The sequence below is a fragment of the Penaeus chinensis genome, chromosome 4, assembly GCF_019202785.1.
Source record: "Penaeus chinensis breed Huanghai No. 1 chromosome 4, ASM1920278v2, whole genome shotgun sequence".
NCBI classification, from domain to species: Eukaryota; Metazoa; Arthropoda; class Malacostraca; order Decapoda; family Penaeidae; genus Penaeus; species Penaeus chinensis.
In genome coordinates, this window is record NC_061822.1 from 36273458 (window position 1) to 36283457 (window position 10000).

The 10000-nt window shown below is 37.7% G+C and overlaps 1 protein-coding gene across 2 annotated transcripts in view; it reads left to right on the top strand.

Annotated features, from left to right (window-relative positions):
• Positions 1–2564, top strand: part of LOC125025135 (sodium/calcium exchanger 3-like) — a 47784-nt gene extending 45220 nt beyond the window's left edge. For both annotated transcript variants that reach the window (XM_047613087.1, XM_047613088.1), the window contains exon 14: positions 1–2564. This exon is cut by the window's left edge and continues 1513 nt beyond it. The gene's annotated coding sequence lies outside the window, so the exon portion shown is untranslated.
• The last annotated feature ends 7436 nt before the right edge of the window (positions 2565–10000 follow it).

Consider the following 10000-nt stretch of genomic DNA (forward strand, 5'->3'; position numbering starts at 1 on the left):
CCAGGTTGGTTAGACAGCAGGTAAATTATACATTTTAATATAAACTAAACCTTCAGCTGACATTAGTATTTATGATTATTTAGGTATTCATATATATGTGTATTAATGTGTATGTATGAAATTAATATTTAGGCATTTACAGAAATGTATTTTGTATGTGTCCTAAAGATTATATGTATGGAAATGCATACAATTGTTTTATGTTGTTCTTTGTTTGTCTTCTGTTTAGTTTTTGCTAGTGGACAGATAACTTTCACAATGTAGTAAAAGCAAACACGTAAGGTACTATCTAGTTCTACATTTTCTCATAGAAATATTGGCCATTGCTTTTACAGTTAGTGTTTAAATTTCATTATATGAGAGCCATAATGCTAGCTGTTAGTTCTTAGGAATTTCACATTTGCACAACTTTGATATTTTTGCTTTCAGAAGTTTTTGTGTTATATGGACTTTTGCTTTACTTAAAAAAAACATGTATTTCTTGGTTTTCAGGATGTAGATTTAGGAATAATTTTAGCATTACTGATAGTACTCTCATGACTGACTCCTATGTTATTGCTAGTACTAATATCAAGCATAACATGAAAATACCTGTATTATAAATTTATATCATAGAAATACCACCTCTTATGTCATAGTTTTCATATCTCTTGTAAAGACAAAAGTTTAATTATCATGTGTTAATTTGTTTATGCATTTCGTATTGCAAATAATGATGTTATTTATAAAAGAATCTTAGAGGAGGTGGAACTGAATTAGATTTGTTGATTCATAGACTTCAAGAGAAAAAAAATGTGAGATTTTTCTAATGATATTCAACTGACATAATTTGTATCACTCTCAAGTATTAATAGTAAGTACTTGTTCAGAATATTTAGTATTGATGTGTGCCTTAATTTTAGCCAAAGAATTGTTTGTATTTTATTTTTCCATGACTTGAGATATTTTAGAAGTGTATTAGGGAGATTAGATCTTCCCCAACATAGAACATATGGCAGTTATGTATCAGTTGTGTGAATAATGCTATTGTGGCATTTTGATTACACATTTGAGGTATTGACAAAACATAATAGTTTACATTTTACAAGCTATTTTCATGACACCTCAGTCAGTGATATAGAGGGGGTAGTCTTTTTTATATATCATCTATTTTTCTGATTGCAAATCATAGCAAGAACTTTATGTAAAGAGTGTGTTGCTTACTTTCAAGTAATAGGCAGGAAAACTTTTGTATGGGACTTCTGTAAATGTTCTAAATTTGTCATAAATTTTGTTTTAAAGAAGAAAAAAAAGTGTTGGAAGGGTTGTTATATAATAAGCCTGTTGTTTATTTTATTGCATATAGAATGTTATTAAAAATATGGGGTTATAAACTTGGCTTATATAAAGATATTGTTACTAAAAATGTTTACATATATTTTTTATTCAGAATTTGTTTTGAAATAATAAGTTTTTTGGTGCTCCCTTTATTTATCTTTCTTTATTTTTCAGTCTCTAAATTTTTATCATTTTTAACACAAGTTCTTTTGTATTTTTTATGATAAATTGATTGATATATATATAAGGCTCCTGTTATTTGATGTGCATCTATCAACTTAAACTCCACGCATCAGCAATACTGTTCACTCATCTTCTGTAGTTGTGTGGTCGTTGTTTGTTCCAACCTGTATAACCTAACTGACAGATGGTCAGTTTAATCTTAAATATAACTGGGTAAGTCAAATGCCAATCTGTTTTTTATACTGTAAATCAACATTATAGAAAAGTAGGACTTTTTCAACTTTTTCTCTTTCAAGTATTGTGTAGAGTATCCATGCAGATAATGTTTTTACTGTCATACTTATAGTAATCTTTGGATAGAAGGATGAACATCAGCATCTGATTGAAAGCCTGTGCAAAGTTGATTTACTTTACTCAAATTAAGTCAGATAAAATGGTTTTGGTACTTAAGTCCTGTATTTTTCCATTATAGCTTATAATTAGTACTGAAGAAAATTTTAAAAAAATTCTCAGTATCTTTCCTTAATAGTGTACATGCATTTCAGCAACAGGGGATTGTTCTCACTCTGGCTTATTGATCAGGTATTGAAAGTTGTCAAGAATAGATCTTTCCCATTTTCATCTGAAATTATGAATATAACCAACTTTGTCCTATAAATATACATTGGTATGAATTTCCTGTTTACTTTGTTTTGTCCCATTGTTATCTAGATTTACAGTATGTGAGATGTAATAATCACGCTGTATTTTAAGTCTCTTCTTAAAATGGTATACTGATAATTTGTAAATCTTTGTTCTGGCCCATTTTTTCCAAGATGGGAATGTAAGTTATTGTTATTCATGTGAATTACAATGAAAAAAAAAAATCAAAGATATAATTGTGATAGGATCTCTCTTAAATAAATATTGAAATACTTTAGGTCAACCATTGAATATTTGTAAATCAAAACTTTGGGATCCAAGCAGTAATATTTTCTACATGCTTATTTTCATCAGTCCCTTCACTTTTCAGCTCTATTGTTCAATGTGCTGTTCTTGCCAAATAAAGAATAACATAAGAATAACATTTTGTTTGCCATATTTATTTTCCCCCAGTTAACCATACACATGTACTTAGGTATCTGTGCAAAGATACCTAAATACTTACTAAATTGGGGATAGTTAAAAAAACAACAACAAAAAAAACTCCCCTTCCTATATTGACAGATATAAAGAATTAGGCCTAAATTTGACAAATTATAGAATGAGGGAAGAAAAAAAATTGAAACTTCCAAAACTGTCACCACTATTTTTACCTAACATTGGCAAAAATATATCTTACAAATTTGAATGGTTAATGGTTAATGGTTAAAAGCAAAATAAATGTGCTAGACATCTAAGGTCATGTAGCACTATAGTTAATGTTAGTGAAGGGTGGTTGGGTTAGTGATTAGTTGTTAAAGCTGGGTTAAGGAATTGGTGAGTGAATGGGTTAGTGTCTGGTGTGGTAATGTAAAGGGGTTAGATTAAGTGAAGGATGTATATGCGTTTGAGGAAGGAAAACAGGTTGTCAAAGCAGAAAGTGTGAGATTCTGTAAGGATGTCTGATAGGTTGGGATGTCTATGTAGGGAAGATAGGTGGGGGAAAGTAGAGGTACGGGCTGCTTCAAAATGTGGGCATGACAGTAGAATGTGTGAGACTGAAAGAGGAACATAGGGGTGGATCGGATTGTGACATCAGATAGGAGTGTGTTAGACAGGTGTGGCCAATGCGTAAGCAGGCGAGAGCCGTCTCCCAACGTCTGTACCGATGGAATGGAGCTGACCAGGAGGAGATTGATAGTTTTACAGTATGTAATTTATTAGTGTGGAGACTTGACCAAAAAGATTGCCATTGATTATACAAGAAAGTCTAGCAGCGTAGCGTGCTAGAGTATCTGCTTGTTCATTGCCGGGGATTCCAACATGGCTGGGCACCCAGCAAAATTTAGTTGTTTTATGACGTGTGGACAGGTAGAACAACCAGCTCTGGATCTTACAAACAAGGGCACGGCAAAAACCAAACTGGGAAGGAGAGATAAGATTGTGGGATTCAAGATACCACATTAAGTGACATGAAGATGAAGGAGAGTTTTTTGATCTGAGCCCCAGGATAAATGGGATAGGGTTTGTAAAATTCGGAGATGGCAGCGAGCTTTTTCTTTGATGTAAAGAATATGGTCTTGCCAGGATAGTTTGGAGTCAAAAATGACACCTAGGAATTTACCAGAGGAATGGTGTTGGAGTGGAGTGTCATATAAGAAGAGTGAAGGAAGAGGACCTACACGTGGTTTGTGGCCTAGGAGGATATTGATGATATTGCAGATTGAAGAAATTGGTAGAGATTTGGTATGGATGTGCCAGAGGCATAGATGGTTAAATCATCAACATAGAGTGATGACTGGGCTCATGGTGGTAGAACTGAGGCATTGTCATTTACAGCAAGAAGGAATAAGGGTGGTACTAAGCACACTGCCTTGTGGGACGCCTTCAATTTGAGGAAAGAAAGATGATGTGGCAGAGGCAATTTTGACCTGGAAAGTGCATTGGGAGAGGAAAGACTTTATGAAGACACCCATGTTTCCCCATATGCCTAGAGAGGACAATTGTTGGAGAATATGGTACCTCCATGTCGTATCATATGATTTTTCTAGGTCAAAAAACATAGCTAGTATGGATTCATGGCATGCAAATGCGGATGTTATATATGTCTGAAAATGAGCAAGGGGGTCAGCTGTGCTTCGGGCACGGCGAAAACCAAACTGGGAAGGAGAGATAAGATTGTGGGATTCAAGATACCACATTAAGCGGAAGTTAACCATTCGCTCTAGTAGTTTGCATAAGCAGCTAGTTAGTGCGATAGTCTTGAGGGAGGGTACCCCATTTTTTGGGTTTCAGGAAGAGGAGGATAAGAGCTTCTCGCCAATGAGAAGGAAAATTTCGTGATGTCCATATGTGGTTGTAAATTGTTAATAGGAAGGATAAGGAGGAAGATGGGAGTTGTCGGAGCATACGGTAGTGAATACTGTCAGGGCCTCCACGATTTTAGGGCAGCACTGAGTTCAGAGGAAGAAAAGGGAGCATTATAGGACTCTGCACAGGAAAGGGTGAAGATAATGGGGGTACATTCCCTGATGGTTTTAATAGAAGAGAAGTGTGGAGAAAGGTGAGAACCACTGACCTGGCTGAAATAATCACCCAGTTCATTAGCAACTTCGGGAGGATCAGAGATGAGGAGCCTCTCGAATACGGAGGACGGGGGCTGGATGGGGGGGATGTTTGCCTGATAGTTTATGGATCCGGTGCCAAACATTTGAGATAGATGTAGAGGATGTAATTGAGGAAACATAATTTCGCCAGCTATTTGTTTTACTATTTTGGATTGTACGACGAAGATAGGCAGATGCTCTTTTAAAGGAGATAAAAGTTGATAGTTGATTTGGGGTACCTCGTTTGTAGTGGTAACTGTTTCAGGCTGCACGTTTTACACGGAGTGCTTTAGTGCACTCAGAATTCCACCATGGAACACATTTGGAGGTATAGGGTCTTGAGGTTCTTTTTGGTCGAGCAGCTCTTAGGACTGTAGTTATGAAAAATTGTATAATTTCTGAAACGGATGAGCACTAGCGCGGGGAGTTAGGAAGTGGTACATATGAAGTTGGAGAAATGAGAACTGGAAAGTGGTCACTATAGGGAAAGTGGTCTAGAACTGACCAGTGGAAATCTAAATGAATAGAAGGGGAGCATAGAGAGAGGTCAATGCATGAAAAAGACTGCATGCATGTATCAAAGTGTGTAGGGCGATCTGTATTTAGAATAATAAGATCAGCTGTGGAGAGGAAGCTCTCTAGAGTTCAGCCACGGGTGTTGGTGATAGAATCACCCCCAAAGAGTGTGGCAGCAGTTAAAATCAGGAAAGGTGATTGAAGTTGGGAAATTAGGTTTTCAAAAGCAACGAAGTTAATGGGGTGGGAAGGGGGGAAGTAGACTGAAATCACTGTGATCCAGCAGCGAAGAAAGATACGAATAACTATACAAGGGACAGTGGTTTGAAAGGGAGATATGGCATAAGGTGTTTTCTGGTTGATTAGTATGGACAAGACATAAAGGGAGTGTGGGGAAGAAACAAAATGGTAATTGGGGATTGGTATTAGAGAATGTGTAAGAGGGAGGGAGAGGGGAAGGTGTTGGGGCTGTAGTAGAGATTGGAGTGTCTGGATTTAGGATGGCAAAAGAATTTGACTGGGGAAGGTAGGAGGTAGAAGAGGGGAAGTTAGATGGAGGGGGTTAGGTTTAGGAGAGGGTGTAGGAGCTTAGGAGGTAGGGGGAGTGGCAGAGTGAGCGACATTACTGGAGTAGGGGGTAAGAGAAAAACCTCGTCGACGTGCCTCCTGTCTGGCTTCACGTAGAGTCTGAATCTGAGAGTTGCTACCTCAGACTCAAATTTGTTGGTGGGCCAGCCTCTATAAAATACATTATGGGGGCCGCCACAGTTTGCACATGTGCGTGATTGTGCAGAGCAGTTTGATCGAGTATGTCCAGGTTGGGCACACAGCGGGCATCTGGCTTTGGAATGGCAGTGTTTGGCTGGGTGTCCTAAACGCCAACAATTTTGGCACTGACGAGGAAGAGGTTGGTATGGTCGGACAGGTAGGGATTCCCCATCTATGCAAACATTAAAGGGAAGGTCATGTCTTCGGAAAGTAATTTTGGCAATGTTAGTGGATTTCTTACGATTTCCTCTGGGAGGAATGGAGTAGCATTGTACTAATGTCGCATCATAGTCCGTGAGACAGGCGAGTAAGTCTCCACAATCTGACCAATCTTTGTCATAGATTGGGCAATCTGTTGGGGAGAGTTCCGGTGCAAGTATTGAGGGTTGGATGAGGTTCTGTAGGGATGGGATTACCATATAGATCAGTTAGTTTTGCTAATGCTATAGCTTGGTTTTCAGATGTTACTGTGACGAGACGGGAGTGGTCGGGTCGGCTACGGAAAGAGACTTTGCCTGCTTGTTTTTGGAGGCATTGCTGGAAGAGAACGGTGTTTTTAGAGTAGGGAGCTGTGGGAGGGATCACGAAAAAACGGTCCCATTTGGCTGGGCTAAATAGAGTATTTAGGATTCTTGTAGAGGTGGGGGTAGTAGAAGTGCGGGGGCGTGTGGAGGAGGGAGTAGTGTTGAGGGGGGTAGTGTTATGAGGAGGTGGGCAATAAGGTTGTAAGGTAGTAATAAGGGGAGATGGGGTGGTTGATGAAGGAGGTTGTGGGAGTAGAGGTGTTGAAGTTGAGCATGTTGGGAGAGTAGAAATGTCTCCTGGGGGTTGGTTGTTGATTAGGGTGGATTCTGTACTAGTAGACATTGAGGAGGGGGTAGTTGTTGCAGTGTTTGGAGCCGTGGTCAAAGGAGAGCCGGGATTGGGGCTATAAGATGAAGGGGCCAGCCTCATTGCCCCTAATAGTGGGATTACGTCTTCATTAGTGGCCATGATAAGCCTTGAGTATGTTGGGGAGAAAAAAACAGTCCACCCCTTAGGGTCCCCTTGAGTCAGCCTTTCATCCTTTCAGCACAGCTCTCACACCTTAGGAGGAGGATAGTAGAAGGGATCGGTGAAGGGACTGAAACGAAAAGTATAAGTGGAAAAAAGACCATGCAAAATTAGTTGAGTAGATGGCTAAGTCCCAAGGTTGAGGAGTTCCCCATCATTGGGTCTCAGTCTCCGCCTCCTAAGCCCACCCACGACAACAACGGGCAAAGAATTGGGGGGGTTACAAATTTGAAATCAAATAAGAAGTTAAAATACCTTATCTTAATCTTTGTCTGCTTTTGTAGCTTGCTCTGTCACCTATGTTATGAAAAAAAAAATACTTGCTCTTCACCCATGCATCTTTGGAAGTCCTGTACATGACCTGTTTTAATGGGTACAAAACTTACCTTATATTAAATAAACACAAACGCACACAAACACAAACACACACAAACGCACACGCACACGCACACGCACACGCACCACACACACACACACACACACACACACACACACACACACACACACACACACACACACACACACACACACACACACACACACACATACACACACACACACATATATATATATAAATATATATACATACATACATATACATATATATACATATATATACACATATATAGAGAGAAAGATAGATAGATAGATAGATTGTGTGTGTGTGTATATATAAATATATTATATTATATAATATATATATATATATATGTACACACACACACACATATATATTACAGATTATATATATAATATATATATAATGATGTATATATGTATATGTATATATATATATGTGTGTGTGTGTGTGTGTGTGTGTGTGTGTGTGTGTGTGTGTGTGTGTGTGTGTGTGTGTGTGAATATGTGTATATATTTATAAATATATATGTGTATAAATATATATATATATATTCATCTATTTATTTATATACACACAACACACACACATTGTATATGCACACACACACACACACACACACACACACACACACACACACACACACACACACACACACACACACACACACACACACACACACACACACACACACACACACACACACACACACACACACACACACACACTGTGACAGCCAATGGTTTGCTCAAGCATAAAGTGTATTTGTATATTCCTAAAATAATACCAAAAAGATTTACGCAAATTTGTATTACATAAAAGTTGATACAAAATATAAATGAGTATTTGGATGACAGAGTCATAAATAACCTTTTACATCAGCTGCCTCATCTTCATTTTAAACCAGGCATCAGGTATGTTTCAGGTGAATGGCCGAGGATCGCCATGCATTCTAGGTTAAGGCATGACGCCGTATCAAAAATAACGAAGAATGATCTGCTCCTTGTTAGGTTCTTTTGCTTTCAAAATCTTCGTGTCTTAAGTTTGTCTATATACTGAGTTAAAGTTGCCGGCCATTCTAGAATGCCAAGTGATACTGTACGTCTTTTCTTCTGGCAAAACAACCTCCAAGAGTGATGTTTGTATGTGCGCACCTCCCCGACAGACACGTTATATATCGGGGAGACGGTCGGAATCACGAAATAACCCATGTTATTTAGAGAATTACCCATAGAAAGTCATTTTTACGTATTTCCCTGTGAAACTCCGCCAAGAGGTTGCAGGATATTGACAGAACAGCCAAGAATTTTCTTGAATATTTCGATATTAACCCACTGTCGCCGGGGAAAATGCTGTGCTCATGTTTTATATTTCTATGAAATGTCTCTGCACATAGATGGGTCTGCTAGTGCTTAAACACAAAGGAGTCAATAAGTAGACCTTGTGACTTTACCTGATTTCACCTTTCCTTGAATTGAAGGGAAAAACGTAATTTTTACTAGTGCTATGAATATCGATGGTGTTATTTTTATTATAGATATTATTATTACTATAATGGTATAAACATTAGTAACAGCAAAATAAGATAACGTAAAATATTTTCGTAAATCATGGAAAAAGGTAAACGGGCGAGATTGGCAGTACTCGTAATTGGCTCATTGGTGACTTAGTACAAGTATAGCTATCTATGTGTAAAAAAAAATAAACAAGTAAACTCACAGTGGGTATGGTATGTACGTACATGCCATGTACGTACATTCCATGCCCGTCGGCAAGGGGTAAAAGAATATATGATAATCGAATAATGAAGCCCGACGGTCAGCATAAGCACCCATTATCGTCTGTCATCACCGTTTTTCTGTTCTATTTTTTTTTTTTTTTTTTTTTTTTTTTTTTTTTTTGTATAACGTATCAACGCTTAGCTTTGGGTGGGTTTGCATCAGCGAATATTCATGAATGAGTCCGGATTACGATTTACCAGAAACTATGACACGTGAGTAGGGCTGGGCTCCTGTTTTACTGTTTAACAATGAAAGAAATAGGAAATAAAACAGAGACAAACATGATAAAGAAAGGGGCATCGTTTCTGGGATTTGAATTGTTTGGTCGCAGGTCGCAGCGGCGGTGACTGGTAAGTTAGTAATTCATGAATCCTTGTATTGTTATTTAAATGCCGATCTTCCTAATATATTTTCTGATGTTTACTTTTATTCAGTAATGATTGGTAATCAGAAGACTCTGACTAAGCCGCTGTCATTAGCGTTTTGTAGAATATATTTTTTTTAGAATATATTACATCTAAGGTAGATGCACAGGCACGTGAGTGTAGAATATAATTATCCGCCTTTAAACGACTATGCCGTGAAAGCATAAAATAATTTAAAAAACAAGAATTTTATTTAAAAAAAACTTTTAGGCAATGTCTGATAACCTTAACGGAAACAAACTTGTCCTAAGTCGACTCTTTCGATACTGATCTCGACAACGATGCACCAAAATCAAAATTACAATAGAAATGCTAAGGTAAAGGTTCGGCTTAAATAATTTTGTAAAACCAGACTGATGATTAGTTAATATC